General features: G+C 39.0%; 1 pseudogene; it reads left to right on the top strand.

Moving 5' to 3' along the window:
- The window catches only part of LOC102156007, a 31091-nt pseudogene extending 10791 nt beyond the window's left edge, over positions 1-20300 (top strand).
- Positions 20301-21716: the final 1416 nt, after the last annotated feature.

Raw genomic sequence — 21716 nt, 5'->3', positions numbered from 1 at the left:
AAAGAAGAAACCAGTATATGAGGGCGGAGGGTGGTGAGGACAGAAATTATGCTCCTTAAGAAAAATATTAAGGACAGTCTGCTCACCACAACAAAAGAACCATGTGGTCAAACAGTTATGTTCTTGGAATAGGAACTAGCTGTGAGTGCCTGAGAGAAAAAAATAGGGTGTATAGAAATATGTGTTGCTCCCAAACATTTTTAGGCCATCTTTTAAAGCCTACTCGAGCTCTGCAGGGAACTTTAGGGATTCTTCCATTTCGACTGACATGCTGAGAAGTTTGAGGCCAATTCCAGGGAGCTCATCCACCACTCCTGGAGATTCTTCTCAGGTGCATCCCCTTGGTAAAATCTGTCTCAGCTTCCCAGGCAGAGAGAGGGGACTCCTCCCCCAGGTTCACAGAGCCCTTTTACAACCACTACCATTTTGGCACATGTCATAATCACACTGTTCTTTCTTTACCTTTCCATGAACACCAGTTGATAAGGTAAGAACTAGTACACATGTACTTATGTCTGCTTGTATGTGTGAAGATCCTCTGTGCTTAGAAAAGCCTGACTCAATAAATGGGTGTTAATTGATTGCTCAATTAGAAGACAAATTAATGAATGTAAAAAAAGAAGGCCCAGGCTTATTAATTGGCTACTCAGATCACACAGCAACTTTGTGTCACATTAACTCTCAAAGGCCTTAATTTTTTTTTGCATATGTATTCTAGCAAAGGGTTTTACTATAACAAGAAAAATTCCATAACAAAGCTAACAAAACTTTAGCTCATAACCTAAACATGTCCTTCAAAAAATTTTTTTAAATTTATGATAGTCACAGAGAGAGAGAGAGAGAGAGAGAGGCAGAGACACAGGCAGAGGGAGAAGCAGGCTCCATGCACCGGGAGCCCGACGTGGGATTCGATCCCGGGTCTCCAGGATCGCGCCCTGGGCCAAAGGCAGGCGCTAAACCACTGCGCCACCCAGGGATCCCTAAACATGTCCTTCAAATTAGCTGTTTTCTTTTAAAATATTTAAACAATGACACTATGCTAGACACTATGCAGCATATTTGAAGTTTCAGAGCAAATGTCAGAAACAATTCTGTTCAACTTTTCATCATAACTGTACCTCACTTTGTGGGCTTAGCACTGTACTGGGAACAAGGACCAAGATGCAGGACACCTGGGTGACTCCGTAGTTCAGCGTCTGCCTTTGGCTCAGGTCATGATCCCAGGGTCCTGCAAGGAGCCTGCTTCTCCCTCTCCCTATGTTTCTGCCTCTCTGTGTGTCTCTCATGAATAAATAAATAAAATCTTTAAATAAGGGGAAAAAAAAAAAAGGACACCAATACGCATGGGACTAGATCCCCTCTCCCAAGGAGCTTGCCATCTAGGAGGCACTTAATGGAAACCTAGAGATCCCTTTATTTTTTAAATAAATGTGTTTTCCAAAAAAAAAAAAATTTGCACAGAAAAATAATATATGTCATAAAAAAAAAAAACACCTCAAGAAAAAGATGCAAAAAGAGGGCTGGACGGGGAGAACTGCATCAACTCTAAGTTCTGGTAGGCTCCTGGGGTGACCCACTGCTCCCCAGCCAGCCTGGCACTTCTCAGACTCTTCCCTGCTTGGCAGGGGGTGGCAGGCTGGTGGCGTCCTTGGCATTCTTTCTTAAGCCATCATGGCCCATTTATCCTGAGGGACACGCCCACCCTTCATTGCTCTCTATTCTGAGGGGGGAAAAGCACCACAGTAACAAAGTGGAGAGAAAGAAGGACCAGAAAAGTCAGCTCTAACTCCAGCCTCCTGCTCCACCATCTCCACAGGCATCATACAATTCCTCTGCCTCACCCTGTTTTTACCCCTGCCATTTGCTTTCTCTTCCAGAAATGGCTGGAAACCCTTATGCAGCCAAAGTCAGGACTAACCTCATGGACACGTGACCTGAGCAGTCTCACGGGCTCTACATGAGAAGGACCTCAAAGGCACTTTATGCTCTGCTATTGCCACCCTGAAATTCTTCATAATTCTTTATCAAAAGACCCCTCATTTTCATTTTGTGCTGGATCCCATAGACTGTGTCCTTGTAATTCCATTCTCTTAAAAAATAAGGCATTAAAACCACACAAGTTCCATGTCAGTACAGCACTTATCTCTTTGAGATGTGTACCATCCCAGGCATTATCACAACAGAGCACCAAAGTTTAAATACTGATTGACCTTCAAGTCTACTGTCTTTCCTCTGGGAGGTAGGGGACGTGGAAAAAGGATTTCTTTGGTTCCCTCACAGGCTTGAGGGAGCAAGAATTCCCAAACAATGCCCTCCACGAAGCTTGGTCTTCCCATCAGTCACAGTCCACTGACACACTGACACAGTCCAAACTGTTTCTGGAATCTATCAAACATCCTCCTGAGGAAACATACCAGGGCTAATTAGACAAAAGTGACTGAGGAATAATTATGTCACTATACTTACACAAGTAATAGCTTATTTCAGTGGGTCTCAAAATCTGGTGCTTGAACCTGCAGCATCGGCAGCACCTGGGAATTTGTCAGAAATATACCATCTCAAACCCACTGAATCAAAGTCTGGTGGTGGGGCCCAGCACCCTGAGTTTTAACAATCTTATGCAGGTGATCCTGACAGCATTGAGAACCACTGGTTAATGAGACTTGGAGGAAAAAATATCTTCTGGTTGCATCAATTATAATAAATGTCTTCCTCCATCGTTCAACCTACAAGAAAAAAAGTTACACTTCTTCATTCATTTAATCATAACTGCTTTATGCCTATGCTAAATACACTCACATGGATGCGTGCATGTCGGTGTGTACATGTGCACACCCGCGTGTTTATTTAAACCCCTCAAGTGAGTCAGGCACAGCAGTGGATATAAGGATAATGGTTTGTGCCACAAAAGGGCTTATAATCCAATGCAGAGGAAGATAAGAAGCAAATTCAGAAACAAGCAGCTCTGCCCAGAATGCCAGATGAGAAGTATGAGAAAGTGCAGCATGCGTCTGGCCAAGGGAGAGATTCCACAGAGCTTGTTGGAGCAGGGTTAGGGGATATTTAATGAATGCACAGAGCGGCTAGAATTGTGATGTGTCCTAAATGGGGAAAAGAATCTTCCAGGCACAGGAAGATCATAAAGACATGAAGTGGAAAAGAAGAGTATGTTACCAGATGAGCATGTAATTCTGTGTTGGAATGCAGATTTTGCGAAAAGGATTAATCCGAGAATAAGTCACAATAGTGTGGGATCGACTTTGGGAGGGAGGGCCCTGAGTTTGAGGCAGAGTTCTGGCTTCTCCTGGAAGTGAGAACAGAAGCCCCGAGGCCTGTGATAGAGGCGGGTAGCACAACCTTCTCAAATTCTTGCTCTGTTGGCCACATCTCCATCGTGGGATCCCAGGGCAAAGCAGGTGAAGTCTCTGAGATTCTGTTTTAACAAAGAGAAAAATATATTTGTCCTTTTATTTCACAGGTAAAATGAGAGGGGCAGAAATGGTTATTAGAGCCATTTGGAGACAGAGCTATGTCTCCAGGCCCACCCCTGGGAAACTAGATGTTTCTTCATGGTTGTTGCCAGCCAGTGCAGAGGACATTGTTTGTAAATTGCCTTTTTATTCTTTCACATCAGAATCCTTCATGGGGATGGTTTGGAGCCCCCTCCCTTTTTTTTTTTTTTTTCTTAAAGTTAAGAGTAATTTGTAGTTTGGAAAGTTTCCTGAGCAAGGCTATGTTTAAGTTTCCACTTTTAGACACCAGACTTCAGCTCATCTCTCCCCACCCTCATCTCCTGCAGCCACAGGCCTCTTTTAATTCCAGGAGAAAGCCAGTCTGAGACAACATGATGGGCCCTGGGGCAAGGGAGGACTACTGTTTAACTACCTTCCTAGCTGTTTCTGACAGTTTCCCACGCTCACTCTTCCTGACTTTTCTAAAGCAACAAAGAAATGTGGGCAAGTAAATTACAAAATGCTGAACAATTATAAAATATGTGTGTGCTTAGAAAAAATTCATTCCTTGTGAATGCTAGTTCTTAAGGGCAAAGACCATCTATGGTTAATTCTGTGTAACACTTAAATGACATAAAGTAATTTGATGCTTTGAGGGCCTCATTTAAGAAGTAATACAAAAATAGCTGGGGGAATGTAAATTAGTACTACTTCTATGGACAGCAAGTTGGCAATATCCATGAAAACTTAAAATACATGTACAAAGTGAGCTGAAAGTCATACTTCTAGGATGGTATCTTGCAGATAGATTCAAATAGGCAAACTGGTTATCCAATAAAATATTGTTTGTATTAACAATTTTTAAAAGATTAGCAATGACTAAAATGACCATGAATAGAGAAGTGGTCAAATAAAGTATCACCATAAGACACTTGGCCACTGGAACAAAGAATGGGACAGCACTCTATGCACTAAGATGGAGGAAGCTCTAATATATACCATTTTTGACAAAAGGGGAAGGCAGCACACTGAGATGGGTATATTACCATAAAAAAATAAGAAGGGATGCCTGGGTGACTCAGCGGTTAAGCATCTGCCTTCCAGCTCAGGGCATGATCCTGGAGTCAGGAAATCGAATCGAGTCTCACATAGGGCTCCCTGCGTGGAGCCTGCTTTTTTCCCTCTGCCTGTGTCTCTGCCTCTCTCTGTGTCTCTCATGAATAAATAAAATCTTTTTAAAAAATCAGAAGAAAACATTTATATATATTTGTTTGCTTATACAAAAAGTATACCCAAAAATATAGTACAAAAGAAACATAACGTTGGTAACTTCCAAGGGAAAGGAACTTGGGGACTATGATGTGGGAGAGTTTTCATTCCATACTTTTTTGTTCTTTTGCATTTACAGCTGCATGGATGTATCATCAATTTTTTTTTAAATGAGATAAAATAAGAATCCTAAACAAGTTTAAATACTAAGTAACTAAATTATTAGCCTGAAAAATAGAGTAGAGATTCCAATTTTTCTTGAAATAATCATTCTAAAATGCTGTCAACTTTGAAGCTCCTTTTCTTAAGAGCTCAATGAAACTTCTCCACTCTTAAAAAAAAAAAAAAGTGATTTTGTTTGTTTGCTTATCCTGCTAAGAAAAACAGAGTGAACAAGTAGGTTTCTTCACCCTTAATCCAAAGAGACAAAACCAAAGATATGAGCCCAAAGAGGAAAAAGTCACAGGAACAGAGATCATGAAAAAGAAAGACAATATGTGAAAAAGTATGAAATGGGAAACTACATTAAGCCAAGGGTTTATTCTGATGTCCGTTTCAGAAAAAGATGTCATCAGATTTAGTAAACTATATGCCACACAAAAATGCATAAAATAATCCATAATCCATAAAACAAACCAATTGTTCAATCAAAAGTAACCACTCTATAAATGCACAGTTTTGTAATGAAACCAAATAGAAAGTTATTGCATGTGACCTCATAAAAAAAAAAAACATGCGATGAAATGAATAACTGAGTCAATAATAGCCTTATAGTAATTAGAATAACTCCACACAGCTATTATTTATAATATCTTTAAATGTAGGCAGGAGTTGCAACAACAAAATATAATTGAGTAAAAGCCATTGTACAAGGTACCAAAACAATAGCACCCAGACAAATAGCCCTAGGAGGATCTGCTTGACTTAAGGATGGATTTCAGATCATCTGAAGAAAGGAAAGACTGCATATTCTTCAAGCTATCCTCCATAGATATTACTCTTCTCGGAGGGCATTTACTTCATACTAAGTGGCTATGAATTTAATGTTATACTTCCTGACAAGTGCCTGGAGATATTCTCCAGTGCTACTGTAGGACAGAATGATGGGTTTTAATCATCAGCAAAGCTAGAACTGAATTAACATCTTTTAACAAAAGCTGAAGACCCTTCCAGTCCCCTGCATAGAAGTGAGTCTATGAGAAGGTCAAGATTGCCCTTAAGAGCATCATAGGCCAATTCCAACATATGCATTAATGGTGGATTGATACTCAAAAATGTGACCAATGTTTAGTATTTTTATCTGTAAAAGATAAAGACATGTATTATCAAAAGTCCATCTTAGTCATTTTTTAAAGCCAGAAAAGCACTAGAGGACATTTAAATTTGAACAAATGGCTTCATGGTAAAAGACTAAAAATAAACTGGTTACAAAATGCATGTCTCGATAACTAAATCAGTGACTTGCAGTACATGGGTGTAAGCAAAAAAACAGTTAAATGTTAAAGGATGCTTAAATAAGAAAGCTGATTTGGCTTTATTTTATCTGAAGTTATTCTTTCTGGCAATGTATCAGTTAGAATAACTGATTCAGCCTCATTTAACAGAACAACCAAAATTAACAGTGGCTGAAACAAGAGAATTTCTTTTTCCCTCATATGAAAGAAATATAAAGCTAAGCAATTCAAGGCTGGTACAGTGATTCCATAGTCAACAGGCTCCCAGATTCTTCCTTTTTCCTTAACATCTTAGCCAACATAGAGGAGGACATTTTCATCTTCAAGGTCACCTGCGGAGTCCAAAACGGTGGCTGCAATTGAAGAAGGAGGACAAGTGACACAACTCCTAACTGAATGTGAGGAAATACAACTAAAAACAAAATCTCCCAATCCAGAAATCCTCTCCACAAAGACAGTAGAGAAAAAACAATTTTATTACTAAATGATCATTAAATTAGAATGTCATACATATCACAGGGAATCTCATAAGAGATTGCAAAGGCAGAGAGAAATCTCACTCTTCAGCAACATAGTCAAGGCAGATCCAACACAGTGCATACATGTTCTCAAGATAGACAATAACTAGTCCTTAAGTCATAAGACTTAACAGCACCACTTTATTTCACATAGTTCATCCTAAATTTACCTGGCAATTGAAGTGCCCATCTGTGTTAGTTAATTGACAAAGAAAAAACAAACTTCTCGTATTTCCATGACAGGAGGTAGTTTTACAACTGGGAGCCAGGTCAGCTAAAGTTAGGCACCTGCCCTCCTGTGGAAACTTGGAAATAGGGTGCTATCTTCCTTGGATGTTTACATGGAAAGGAGATGATTCCTGAGTTCTTTTTTTTTTTTTTTTTTTTGATTCCTGAGTTCTTGAGAAAGGCATTCCTCAGATGAAAAGCTGACAAAAGGCCTATGCAGTTTTCATAAGAATTTATATACAGTTCAAAGAGAAGAGAAAGCACTTCTAATTATAAATTTCTAAGAAAAAGAAGGGGAGGAACATCTCTTCCCTTGTTTTCAACAGAGAGAATTAAACCTCTTACTTTTAATTTGTATTTGTTCTTATATGTGTCAATAGCTTTGAAGGGATGATCTAATCTACAAGAGCAACAAAAATTTCAGAACATCTAAGAATTATCTTAAAAAATGAACAAAAGCTAAAGGTAGAAAAATTTAAAACCCTCTGAAGAATGCAAAAGAAGAACTGATCAAAAGGAAAGGCATACCTTGTTTCAGTACGAGAAAAAAAACTCATCATAAAGATGTCAATTACTCATAAGTTTTCTTATCCTTTCAATACAATAATATTTGTTTTAACTAGCCAAGATAATGCTGAAGTACATTTTCAAAAAGTGAATAGGGAAAAACAGCCAGGAAAACTAGCAATGAAGAGCAATGCACGAGGACTGTAACTTCTGGGTATTGAAATATATTTTAAAGTCTTAACAGGTACAGTAGTGTTGTCTGACCCATGAATAAACAGATCAAGTCACAGAATAAAATGTCTAAAAATAGACCAAAATGCATAAGAGGATTAAGGATAGCAATTCAGATTAGTAGGGGAAAAGATAAGCTATTTAATATATACTGTTAGGACAAGTGGGTAGCCATCTGAGGGGTAAATTAACATAAAATTCAAATTTTACAATGTACACCAGAAAAAATTCTTAATGAATCAAAAGATGAAATAAAAAAAATAAAACCATAAATGTACTAGGAGAAAAAAACAAGGAGAGATCTCTCTGATGATGACTAAAACATCCAGAAGTTTTAAAAGAAAAACAAAAACAAAAACAAAAACAAAAAAAATAAATAAAAGAAAAACAAATTTATAAATTTAACCACATAACCAAAACTGCTATGTGGGAAAACAAATCAGAGAATCAAAAATAGAAAGTCTATAAGCAAAATCAAAACAAATGACAAATTGGTAAAGATATACGAAATGTAGATAAAGACCTAATATTCCTAAAATATAAAGTATGTTTCAACAAATAAGAAAAAAGCAATACGGGGGCACCTGGGTGGTTCAGTGGTTGAGTGTCTGCCTTTGGCTCAGGTTGTGATCCCAGGGTCCTGGGATCAAGTCCTGTATCAGGTTCCCTGTGGGGAGCCTGCTTCTCCCTCTGCCTAAGCCTCTGCCTCTCTCTGTGTGTCTCTCATGAATAAATAAAATCTTTTTTAAAAAGTAATAAAAATGGATAAAGGATATAGATAATTCACCAAAAAGGAAATGTAAATAGGTCTCAAATACATGAAAATGATGTGTAATATCCCTCATAATATAGGAATGCGGATTAAAACTGTTATTTTTATCTCTTGGATGGATTTAAAAACCAAAAGTTTGATAATGCACAATGCTGATTAAACTGTAGAAAAACTGGCACAGTTTGGTGAGGCTATAACTTGGTACAACCCCTAATGTAATGTACCTGGACAACACATACAAGAGTAACAAATTCATAACATATTCTTGGAATTAACAATTCCAATTCTAACTTTTTTATTCTACAGAAATACCTGCACATTTGTAAAGTGGCATATGTACATAGTTACTCACTGATACACTTTTTGTAACAGCACAAAATTGGAAACAATCCAAAACAATATTATGCAGCTATAAAAAGGAGGAAGCTATTTATGTACTCTTAGATAATTACCTGCAAAACATATTAATAAATATGAAAAACAGATGTAGAACAACTTATATAGTATGCTGCCTGCCATTTATGTAAAAAGGGCATAGAATAACATTTGTACTTATTTATATATTATAAAGTTATTTCTCTCCCTCCCCCCTCCTCCACAAAAATGCCATAAAAAATTCAAGATTAATGAAATAAATGTGGTTACCTTATTGGAAGGAGGGTGCCAACTGGGACAACGGAGGATGCCATAGGAAGGAGACTTCTCAGTGCACAGAATTTTATAGGTATTTTTTATAGGTATTTTAATCAAGCAGATCTATTTTTTTCAAAGTTTTATTTAAATTCTAGTTAGTTAACATACAGTGCATGTTATTATTTTTAAAATAACAAACATTTTAAAGCAGGAACTCTACTAAGCACATGCAAAGTAGGCCACAATTAAGCCTGCTTTGAGTCAAAGCCAAAAAAAAAAAAGTAAATTAAAATCATAAATGTCTATATTTTTCTAAAATATTCTATACCTAATCATGTAGAAGACCAGTAGTAGAAACCCTAGGTCTAAAGCCTTTTTATTGAATGTTTACCTGGGAAGCTCAGATTTATAGCACATCATGAAGGGATCAGGCATGTGATCTAGATATTTCTATTTAGTTAACATATTTTTAATTTAGTAAAGGGGCTGCCCTTTTACAATATGTAATAAATACTTTCTCAATTCAGGCCAGATGGAATTACATTGATAAAACAGATGTTAGAAAGAAAAAAAGGGGCAGCCCGGGTGGCTCAGCAGTTTAGCGCTGCCTTCAGCCCAGGGCGTGATCCTGGAGACCCGGAATCGAGTCCCACGGCGGGCTCCCTGCATGGAGCCTGCTTCTCCCTCTGCCTGTGTCTCTGCCTCTCTCTCTCTCTCTCTATTCTCATGAATAAATAAATAAAACCAAAATAGAAAAAAAATTAATTGGTTAGGATTCGATCACTCCTATTTAGAGTCTTCCAAGGTATCTCCTTGGAGATTTTTAAATTATGTATACAATATGAGGGAGCATATATGACACCCTTCTGGAAAGCCCTCAGCATCTATAAAGTTATGGCAATTGGCCTAATAATTATATTTGATAAAAGAAAGCCTTCTAAGAATTGAGTTTCTATAGCCTCTCTCACATAATTTGTACTTCAGGTAACTATTTCACAGAATTTGCCCAGACTGCTAAATCTGATCATCTTGCCACATAATTTTTTTTAGAACTGAGTTTCTGTTTTTTGTGTCATTGTAAAGCTTCACACAAAAAATGTGAAGCCAGGGGTGCCTGGGTGGTTCAGTTAGCGAAGGGTCTGCCTTTGGCTCAGGTCATGATCTTGGGGTCCTGGGACCAAGCCCCAAGTCAGGCTCACTGCTAAGCATGGAATCTGCTTGTCTCTCTCCCTCTGCCCCTCCACCAGCTTGTGCACGTGTGCTCACTCTCTCTCTCTCTCTCTCTCTCTCTCTCTCTCTCAAATAAATAAATAAATAATATCTTTAAAGAAAAAGGAAAATGTGAAGGCAGTAGTGTGCCTATGCCTGGGGCAAGCAGGTTGATGTGGTTTAAAAATAAATTAGGGAAAGCTACGAAGAAGTAAGTTATCTCTGTTTTAGGAAGCATTGGCCTTCCTTAGAAAATAAACTAAAGGGCAATAGACCTATACAGGGTGGGTAAAGGTCTCCAAGGAATGAAAAAGTAACTTTTCTTTTTCAAGCAAAGTTTGTTGTTCAAGGAAAGAGCAGGCAGCAAAGCTATCACTTGGGGGGAAAATGAATCTTTTCACGTAAAGAATCCAGAGTCTTCTGGGAGAGAAGGTATCCATAGTCCAACTCTGCACCCAGAACCTGAAGGTGGGAAAATTGAGCCAACACAGGGTGGTCCTGGAGGCAGTTACCTGGCTGAGGACCTGGGGTGAAGTGCTGGGAAGTTTGTTGGAGGAAAAGGAAGTGTGCGTTTGAGCACAGTGTGCAGCTGATAAACCTGGCCTTAGCAGTTGTGTTTGGAAAACAACCACTTAAGCATGTGAGTAGCACAAAGAAAACTGTCAACCAACTGTATCATCGGTCTCAGATGCTGTTTGGAAATTCTGGTTTTGAAAATATGACCAACCTGGCTGGAGTCCTTCAACAACTGGGTGGGTCCTTAACAAGGAGGTTCTCGGCTTCTGTTGATAGGCAATTGGGTACTGAAGATGCTAAGTGAACTTATAAGAGGATGTAGCCACCTGACCCCTAGTTTTGAGGCAGCAATGTGAGTTTGAAAATATCCTATGTGAACTTCTGAAATGGTTTTTTAAAATTTTTATTTATTTATGATAGTCACACAGAGAGAGAGAGAGAGAGAGAGAGAGAGGCAGGGACATAGGCAGAGGGAGAAGCAGGCTCCATGCACCGGGAGCCCGACGTGGGATTCGATCCCGGGTCTCCAGGATCGCGCCCTGGGCCAAAGGCAGGCGCCAAACCGCTGCGCCACCCAGGGATCCCCTGAAATGTTTTTTACATTAGCTCACTAACATCGACTCACTCAGCTGACCACGCTTCTTTGTTTCCCAGGTAGTGACAAAGGGTCAAACTCAAATGGCTTCAGGTATAATAAGGCTTGTAAAACAATTGTGTCATAGAAGAAGCAAGGCAAACTGAAGGGTACATCTCCCTTCCAAGGACTCAAAACTTATTGCTTTTAAAAAATGTGAGCTGATTAAGCCAAAGGAAAACACATATCATTAAGTCTATAGGCTGAATTCAACATCTCAGCTAACACTTTGATACTCTACAACTCACTTACCTAGAACCTGTTTTAATTCATTCAAATGTGTTTCTGCTCTTCCCAGGTCACTAAGAAAGACTTAAAGGATCCTATAAAGAAGAGTCAACACTTCATTGAGTGACAACTCAGCTCCAAGTTCTAGATCCTAAAGACCCAGAGATGACTAAGACAAGTCCATTCCTCAAGGAAATCCCAGTCATAGTTTGATATTGTCAACTTCATTTGTTCAGTTTCCTATCTCCTTCAATCATCAGGAATTCTTCTCTGTAACATTACTGGATAAACCCAATTTTATTTTCTTTAAAGCCAATTTTGCTCTAATATTTAAAAGACTCATTTCTTTTATAGTAAACACTAGCAACCCATTCATCCCATTGCCTGCTCTTGCCTACTCACATCTTACCCTCCTTGTTCTTCCAACAGTCACTGAAGCCCCAGGACACCCACAAACCCAGATTTCTTTCTTTCTTTCTTTCTTTCTTTCTTTCTTTCTTTCTTTCTTTCTTTCTTTCTTTCTTTCTTTCTTTCTTTCTTCTTTCTTTCTTTCTTTCTTTCTTTCTTTCTTTCTTTCTTTCTTTCTTTCTTTCTTTCTTTCGAAGATTTATTCATTCATGAGAAACACACACACAGAAAGAGGCAGAGACACAGGCAAAGGGAGAAGCAGGCTCCATGCAGGGAGCCCAACGTGGGACTCGATCCCGGGTCTCCAGGATCAGGCCCTGGGCTGAAACCACTGAGCCACCTGGGCTGCCCACAAACCCAGATTTCAACGGAGTTCTGCTGGCCTGGAATTCTGCTTAATGTTCTTGATCTTTTGCTTTGTGAGTCTCTTAAAATGGACCTGAATCTTTGGACATCAAACCCATTAAACCCAGACCTAGTTTCCTGGACTCTGAACCTTGTATTCTCTTGTGTTAAAAAGCAAAATTCTACCGAGTAATTTAAAGATCAAATTCACTTTATTTAATGATTCATGAGTAGGGCAGCATCCTGTTTTAGCAGATAGCAAGGAGCTCCAAGGAGCTGGACAAAATGGAAGACTCCTAGAGGCAGAAGGAGGCAGAGCAAGGAAGTTGCTCTGGCAGAGTAGATTGTCTCAGGCAAGGTTACCTCCCTTTGGAGGAAGGCAAGTGTCTGTCTGTCAGGCAGATTACCTCACTAGTGCTGGCCAGATAATTCCAGATGGACTAGTTAAAGATTATATTCCTGAGAGAGGCTGCAACTGCAGTTAGGTTAAGTAGTAAGTCTTGGTTTGCAGACATGGGGCTTAGTACAAGTGACTCTTTTTTTAACCCCAGTTTGGTATGACATTTTGACTTTGGTTTCCTTTCTATAAGCAGAGTGCCCTTCAAACCTTTCCTGCCCATGAACAGATGTTTCTATACTAAGATGCAATCTCCTTTTTGCACTCTTAGCTACTCAAGCTCACAGTTTGTTTCTCAGCCTGCCCCAACCTCTTATTACTCATAATTCCCCAGATGCTTTTGAAAGTATCTTTCTATAAAGCTGCCTTTAGAAAGGCAAAAAATTTAGAGTGCAAAAATAAAATAGTAAAAGATGTAACTCATACACTAGAGACCTCATATTTAGAGAAAACTTCATATCCAATAAAAAGGGTAACACATCAATAGGAAGACTTTGGCTGAAGAAAAAAAAGCCATTCATGTATCTGGCTTATTTGCCCCCACTCTGTTCCCCTATTAGTCTTAAAATTATTTGTCTTTCTTTTATTAAAGAAAATATCCATATGATTATACAATTATGTGGTAAACTATTTTTGGCCACTTACCTGATTCTTGCCCAAGAAGTGTTTATCTCTTTCCTCTAAAGATTTATTTTCCATGTGGTTTCCACTCCAAGTTTTTAATTTTAATTAATGAAATCCATCCCCATTCTTATAGCCACAAGGACTTTTCTAACCTGTAGATTCAGCTGCACCAATACAGATACTTCTTTTCTTTCTTACCCATTTATATCTTACTAATCCCCAACGGGCACAGTGATTAAGGCTCACTAGACATTTCCTTTAGGAATAATTTTTTAAAAAAATCTAAATAACCGAGAATTACATAATTGTACACCTGAAGTAAATATAACACTGTATGCTAACATTAAACATTAAGTAATATAACACTGCATGTTAAAATTTTAAAATTTGGGGGGCACCTGGGTGGCTCAGCAGTTGAGCATCTGCCTTTGACTCAAGGCATGATCCCAAAGTCCAAGGATCAAGTCCCCTATTGGGCTCCCTGCATGGAACCTGCTTCTCCCTCTGCCTGTGTCTCTGCCTCTCTCTGTTTGTCTCTCATGAATAAATAAACTTATCAAAATTTTTTTAAGTTTTTAAAATAAAATAAAAACATTTATCTTTTAAAAAAATCATAAATAAGAGGTCCCTGGGTGGCTCAGTTGGTTAAACATTTGACTCTTGATTTCAGCTCAGATCATGATCTCAGGGTTGTGAGATCAAGTCCAGCATGAGGCTGGGCTTCCCTTACTCCCTCTCTTAAAAAAACCCAAAAAACAAAATCCACACATAAAAAAAAATAAATAAAACACCATATACTTCTAAATCTGCTTTCTAAATACACATTAAGTTTTAGGGGCAGGAGCGGTGAAAAAGAAGTCAAATTCAAAATTATTCCCACTCATCTTGAGTTAACAGATTTCACAGAGTTAACCTTTGGTGAAATTCTAGAATTACAATGCTTTGTAAATATGGGATGAAGGCCACACTCAGATGTCAGTCTTGTAAGCCTTGCTTGATTTTGACTTGATTGATATACCATGCCTTTAATAATAGTCTCTTTTGATTGTTTCAAACTGCTATATTTCTTACAATCGTAATTCTTTTTTTTTAAATGCAAACTGTTTTTTCTTTCTTTATTTCTTTCTTTCTTTTTTTTTTTTTTTTTTTTTTTGAGGATAGGGAGGGCCAGAGAGACAGGAAAATAGAGAATCTTAAGCAGATTCCACACTCAGGATGGAGACTGACTCAGGGCTTATTCTCACAAACCTGAGATCATGACCTGAGCCGAAACCAAGATTAGGCACTCAACAAACTGAGCCACTGAGATGCCCTAAAATCTCAATTCATTTTGATACTAAGCACATATAAATAGTATAGGAATATGAATATTGCTAGAAGTCCAGGAAATTTCGGTTTTCCCCCAAATCATGACCACCCCCATCCCCGTCAGTTTTTAACATACTTACAACCATTTTTATATGATGATTTTATCCCAAGGCAGAGGGGAAAACCTATTCAAAACTTCATGGGGGAATTCTTTTATGTGAATTCCTATAGGAAAACACATTTAGAGTTCCAGCTGGGATTGTACCAAATACATCATAGTCCCAGAGTTATGAAACCGAACTCTGCTCTAGCATCAAGAAGAAAAGAGTGACAAGATGGGTTAGTATTGGCAATGGGGCCGGGAGCGGGGAGGTGGCAGGCATGTGCAGGACTTGGTATGAGTGGCCACAGAATTTTGTCAGCTAGAATAAGGAAGTCCCGGAGAACAGGGAAAGAAGGGAACTCCATGGCAGCCACAAAACAGAAACTGCACATAAAAGATATTTATAAAATGCATTTTCATAAGCAAGAGAATATATGCTTTATTCAACCTTAAGAACTTTTTATGAAATATTTGGGAACTTTTCTAAGAAGAAAACTAATCACCCAATATTCCTAGAAACTGCTTTATAGCCTGGCATCACGGGAATTTGCCTGGCTTTTTATGGCTGCCACCCAAAATTGGTAACTACTCAATAGAGTGTAAGCTAAAATTAAATTACTTTTCTTCATTGTTTATGTATTTCTGCTGAACGAGGACATTTTAGCAATGATTTTATATTCATTAGGAGGATAGAATGTCACAGCAAGTCAATCATAGTCATAATGCAAATACCAAGACATTCCTGTATATTTTCCCACAATCTACTCTGTTCAGTTGGAATAAAATATGGGATCTCTATCTAGTGACATACACTATAAATAGACCTAAATGCACTTTTTCTCTCAATGCGAATACACATAACAGAAACTTGTGAATTGTGTTCAATAGCTTCCAAAGAACCCCATCTTTCTAGCTAGAAAAGCAAATTTTTCAGAATTAAATTTAAAGCTGTTTTTTATAACTAAAAACTGAAAACTATTCTTCTAGAAATAACCAAGGGAAAATACATAGTTCATGTTAGAAGCTTGAACAGACACAGAAGTGTTTAGAGAAATAGATCTGTGATTATGAATCTTTTTAGAATTGCTACCTACAATCCACAATTACACTTTTTATTTTATGATAATATTTCATTATAGTATTTCATCAATAGAGCATTTTGCAACCACTCCCATAGTTGTTACAGTTAATTGTGTTTGGATACCAGTTTAAGAATATAAATATGTATGTAGGCATATAACAAAACCAAGGTTGTTATCAGGTAGCCAGTGATTTCTTGAGTAATCCCAGGCATGCTTAACTCTCTCCATTAGAATTATAATATGTTCAACCACACTACCCAGTTCCTCCTACAGCAGGCTCTCACTTAGGATGGGAAAAGAAGGTAGAGGAAATTAAGTCTGAGCATATCATAAAGGAGAAATTTTCCCATAGGTTTGGAGTGCAATGCAAAACAGTTGTCAATATTTGTACAGAAAAGGAAAATTTTTACACAAACAAGGAGGAACAGGTATTAGACCCTGCTACTATTTATTTGCCATTTTTTTGCAAAGCTGGTGAGTCTTCCCCTAATCTGTAATATGGCCCATGAGGGGTTAGAACATATGCTTCTTTGAAATAGTTAAGAAATTTATGTATTTACAAAGTATTTAACAAGCCCACAAACAATCACAAAAGAGGATGATTTATTAAAGAAGTTGAAGGTGCTTTGGATGCATAGCAGAGAAACCCAACCTAAAGTAGTAGAAGAGAAGGGTCAGAGAGATTTTCCTGGGGGCTGTATAGGGGCTTGGATCCTGAGGGATGAGAGAAAAGGGATTTGGAGAGTGAGTGAAGGTCTTGGGAAGAAATGGAAAGAGCAGAGCATCTTTTGGGGACTGAAAGGAATGACTAAGGCATCAACTGTGGGGAGAGAAATAAGACACAGGGTGATGAGGGGCACCAGGGAGGCTCACTTGGTTAAGCATCTGACTCTATTGATTTCAACTCAGGTCTTCATCTCAAGGTCATGAGTTCAAGCCCTGTGTTGGACTGCATGCTGGGTGTGGAGCCTACAAATACATTAATTAATTAATTAATTAAGATAAATTAAATTAAAAGAAAAGAAAGAAAGGGAATTTAGAGAGATGGAGAAAAAGAAAGTACAAGGTGGAAATGTAAAACATTTGGCTGGGAAAATATGGGTAGACAGGATCTATTTTTTTTTCTATTTTATTTTATTTTGTTTCATTTCATTTTATTTTATTTATTTTATTTTATATTTTATTTTATATATTTCTTTATTGGAGTTCGACTTGCCAACATATAGTATAACACCCAGTGCTCATCCCGTGAAGCGCCCCCCCTCAGTGCCCATCACTCAGTCACCCCATCCCCTCACCCACCTTCCCTTCCACTACCCCTTGTTCATTTCCCAGAGTTAGGAGTCTCTCATGTTCTGTTACCCTGTCTGATATTTCCCACTCATTTTCTCTCCTTTCCCCTATAATCCCTTTCGCTATTTTTTATATTCCCGTATGAGTGAAACCATATAATGTTTGTCCTTCTCCGATTGACTTACTTCACTCAGCATAATACCCTCCAGTTCTATCTAGACAGAATCTATTAAGGCCAGATCTACTATCAGTGTTTCTCAGGAATTTTGATTTTTTTTCCTTGCGGTAGGAGAATGAAGCCACTTAACAGCCATATGTGGAACTGATACAAAGAGAATCGTGTGTCAGAGATATCACTCCACCTGCACCAACAATTGTGCATTAGTCCGGAAGGAAAGGTGGTAGCAGAGGGGCATCCAGCTGGCTCAGTCCAAAGAGCATGCCACTCTTGATGAATCATGAGCTAGAGCCCCACGATGGGTGTAGAGATTATATACACATATACATACATACATACATACATACAGAAACAAGCTTTAAAAAGAAAAGGGGATCCCTGGTTGGCTTAGCGGTTTAGCACCTGCCTTTGGTCCAGGGCATGATCCTGGAGTCCCGGGATCGAGTCCCACATCAGGTTCCTGCATGGAGCCTGCTTCTCCCTCTGCCTGTGTCTCTGCCTCTCTCTTTCTCTGTGTCTCTCATGAATAAATAAATAAAATCTTTAAAGAAAATTTAAGAATAAATAAAAAAGAAAAAGAGAAAGAAAAAGAAAAAGAAAAAGAAAAAAAAAAAGCAGTGGAGTGTCACACCAGAAAACTGGTAGTGTCAGACCCCAATAGTAGAGAAAGACATGGATGGAATTGACATGCATTTAAGCAGCAGACTCAGTAAGATGTGGTGAAAATTGGGATGAGTTTGAAGGAGGAGAGAGGCAGGGAGGGACATGGAGATAGAGGGAAATAGTGCTCAACAGGGAGACTAATGATCAGAGGAAAGCCAGGTACAGACAGAGAAAAGCAGGTGTTGACAAGGATCATATACACCAAGTATTCTCTGAGGTGTTGCCTTTTGAGTACAGACAAGATTTGCAGGGATAGATCTTAGATGGAAGATAACAGTACAGAGCTATCTCTGGGTTGGATTTGATCACTTAGCCAAAAGAGCTCTTTGAAAAATGGACTCTGGAATTTAATCAAAATTACACCCTTCCCAATCATAGTTTTTTCTATTTAGGTTTTTTAAGTATAGGGTGTGTGTGTGTGTGTGTGTGTGTGTGTGTGTGTGTGTGTTTATATACTCAAGACTTTATGTGGCCAGGAAATAAATTACATAGTAAACATTTTTGATAATTCTAGTGCTATTCAAGATGAATATCTTTATTTAAAATATTAAAAACAATATTGCCTAGCAGGCTCTTGCTCAGGATTTGATTAACTTGAGAAGTAAATAAATACAAGGGGGGCCTGGGTGGTGCAGTTGGTTAAGTGTCTCCCCTTGGCTCAGGTCATGATCTCAGGGTCCTGGGATTGAGCCCCACCTCGGGCTCCCTGCTCATCAAGGAGTTTGTTTCTCCCTTTCTCTCTGCTTCTCCCCTCTGCTCTTGCTCTCTCTCTCTCTCTCTCTATCTCAAAAAAAAAAAAAAAAAAAAAAACTAAAAGAAGAAAAAGAAAAGTAAATACAAAATACAAAATGAAATATGTAGGTTAATTCCTATCTCAATCAAAATATTTACTTTCTGGGGTGCTTGGCTGGCTTAGTCAGAGGGGCATGTGACTCCTGATCTCAGGGTGGTGAGTTCAAAAAACTTCAAAATATTACTTTCCTTTTATCACATCAGGGGAGCATCCAAGGAAAGATTTTAGCCTCCATGGCTAAAGTTCATGGAGGCTTTTCTTCAAGATTCTAAATTCACAGGTGCCTGGGTGGCTCAGTGGTTTAGTGTCTGCCTTTGGCTCAGGTCATGATTCTGGGGTCCTGGGATCGAGTCCCACATCAAGTCCCCACAGGGAGCCTGCCTCTCCCTCTGCCTGTCTCTGTATTTCATGAATATATTAAAATCTTAAAAAAGCTTTCTGCCCCAGGACGCCGCCCGCGGAGCAAGCATCCTTAAAGTCTCCCCTCCCACCGCCGTCAGGTCTAAGTCAGAGTCTCCCAAAGAGCCTGAGCAGCTGCGGAAGCTCTTCATCGGAGGTTTGAGCTTCGAAACAACTGATGAGAGTCTGAGGAGCAATTCAGAGCACTGGGGACGCTTACGGACTGTGTAGTAATGAGAGACCCCAACGCCAAGCGCTCCAGAGGCTTTGGGTTCCTCAGGTGCCACCGTGGAGGAGGTGGACGCAGCCATGAACTCAAGGCCACACAAGGTGGATGGAAGAGTGGTGGAACCAAAGAGGGCTGTCTCCCGAGAAGATTCTCAAAGACCTGGTGCTCACTTAACTGTGAAAAGGATTTTTGTTGGTGGCATTAAAGAAGACACTGAAGAACATCATCTAAGAGATTGTTTTGAAGAGTATGGGAAAATTGAAGCGATGGAGATCATGACTGACCGAGGCAGTGGCAAAAAGAGAGGTTTTGCTTTTGTGACCTTTGACGACCATGACTCTGTAGACAAGATTGTCATTCAAAAATCCCATCCTGTGAATGGCCACAACTGTGAAGTAAGGAAAGCCCTATCGAAGCAAGAGATGGCTAGTGCTTCATCCAGCCAAAGAGGCCGAAGTGGTTCTGGAAACTTTGGTGGTGGTCGTGGAGGTGGTGTTGGTGGGAATGACAACTTTGGTCGTGGAGGGAACTCCAGTGGTCAAGGTGGCTTTGGTGGCAATTGAGGTGGTGGTGGATATGGTGGCAGTGGCGATGGCTATAACGGATTTGGTAATGATGGAAGCAACTTTGGAGGTGGCGGAAGCTATAAGGATTTTGGCAATTACAACAATCAATCCTCAAATTTTGGACCCATGAAAGGAGGAAATTTTGGAGGCAGAAGCTCTGGCCCCTATGGTGGTGGAGGCCAATACTTTGCCAAACCACGAAACCAAGGTGGCTACGGTGGTTCCAGCAGCAGCAGCTATGGCAGTGGCAGAAGGTTTTAATTACTGCCAGGAAACAAAGCTTAGCAGGAGAGGAGAGCCAGAGAAGTGACAGGAAGCTACAGGTTACAACAGATTTGTGAACTCAGCCAAGCACAGTGGTGGCAGGGCCTAGCTGCTACAAAGAAGACATGTTTTAGACAATACTCATGTGTATGGGCAAAAAACTCGAGGACTGTATTTGTGACTAATTGTGTAACAGGTTATTTTAGTTTCTGATCTGTGGAAAGTGTAAAGCATTCCAACAAAGGGTTTTAATGTAGATTTTTTTTTTTTGCACCCATGCTGTTGATTGCTAAATGTAATAGTCTGATCATGATGCTGAATAAATGTGTCTTTTAAAAAAATAAATAAATAAAATAAAATCTTTAAAAAAATTCTAAATTCACCAAGTCTCTTATCTTTTCACCTATAATTGATACTTGCCTTTGTAATGTTCCTCTCTCCCTCTCTTCTTCTACCCTACCCTCCTCTTCTCTCTTAAAAAAAGCGGTGGGGAAGGCTTCTAAATATGCTAAGGTTTGCCAACTAGCTCACTGGGGCTTTGAAGCTGTCAGTGAACAGCTTTGCTAAAAAAAAAATATTGACCACTTTCTGTTCCACTAGAAAAGATGTCCACTCCACTGGATACCTGTCTGCCATCAAGTTCCAGGCTCAAACCTACTGCTTTTTATTCTTCTAGAATAAATGAAAGAGATAGTAAATGAGCAACTTGGGCCCATTCAGAGGTATAAGGAGAGAGAAGGAGGCTGAATATCTTCTCGCCATTCTCAGAGGTATCTTAATAGGCTAATGTACAAAATTCTATTCTGCCACAGGGACATGCTAACTGGGACAGTAGTTAGAGCTAATTAAGCAATCAAATTTAAATAGAGTGGTAATTCTCACTTGTGTGCTCTCTCTTGGTCTCTTTCTCTCTCTCTCTCCTTTTTTTTTCTTTTAACCCCTTATCTCTTTCTATCCTACATCTCATTTTTCATTAAAAATAAAACCCCCTAACCAATCACACCGTTAAATCATGAAAACAACATCAGAAAAACCCAAACAGAGGGACCTTCCACAGAATACCCAGCCAGTACCCTTAAAACTGTCAGGGTCATAAAGAAGGTGGGGGTGGGGGAGGTGGCCTGTCAAGGTCATGAAAAATAAGGAAAAACAGAAAATGTCCAGACCAGAGAGACCAAGAGATATGACAACTAATGCAATGTTGTCTCATGGATGGGATCCTGGAAGGAAAAAAAAAAAAAAAAGTATTTATTTAGTGGAAAAACTAGCAAAATCCAAATAAAGTCTGGACCAATGTTGATTTTTTTGTTTTAAAAAATATGCCATGGCAAGGCAAAATGTTAACATCAGAGGTACTGGCTAAGGGTTCTCTAGAATATGCACTTATTTTGTTAGTTGACACATATTCCAAAA

The sequence above is a fragment of the Canis lupus genome, chromosome 31 (genome assembly GCF_011100685.1).
Source record: "Canis lupus familiaris isolate Mischka breed German Shepherd chromosome 31, alternate assembly UU_Cfam_GSD_1.0, whole genome shotgun sequence".
Taxonomy (NCBI): Eukaryota; Metazoa; Chordata; class Mammalia; order Carnivora; family Canidae; genus Canis; species Canis lupus.
Note: the sequence above shows the minus strand (reverse complement) of the source record. Positions and strands in the feature narration are given on the sequence as shown.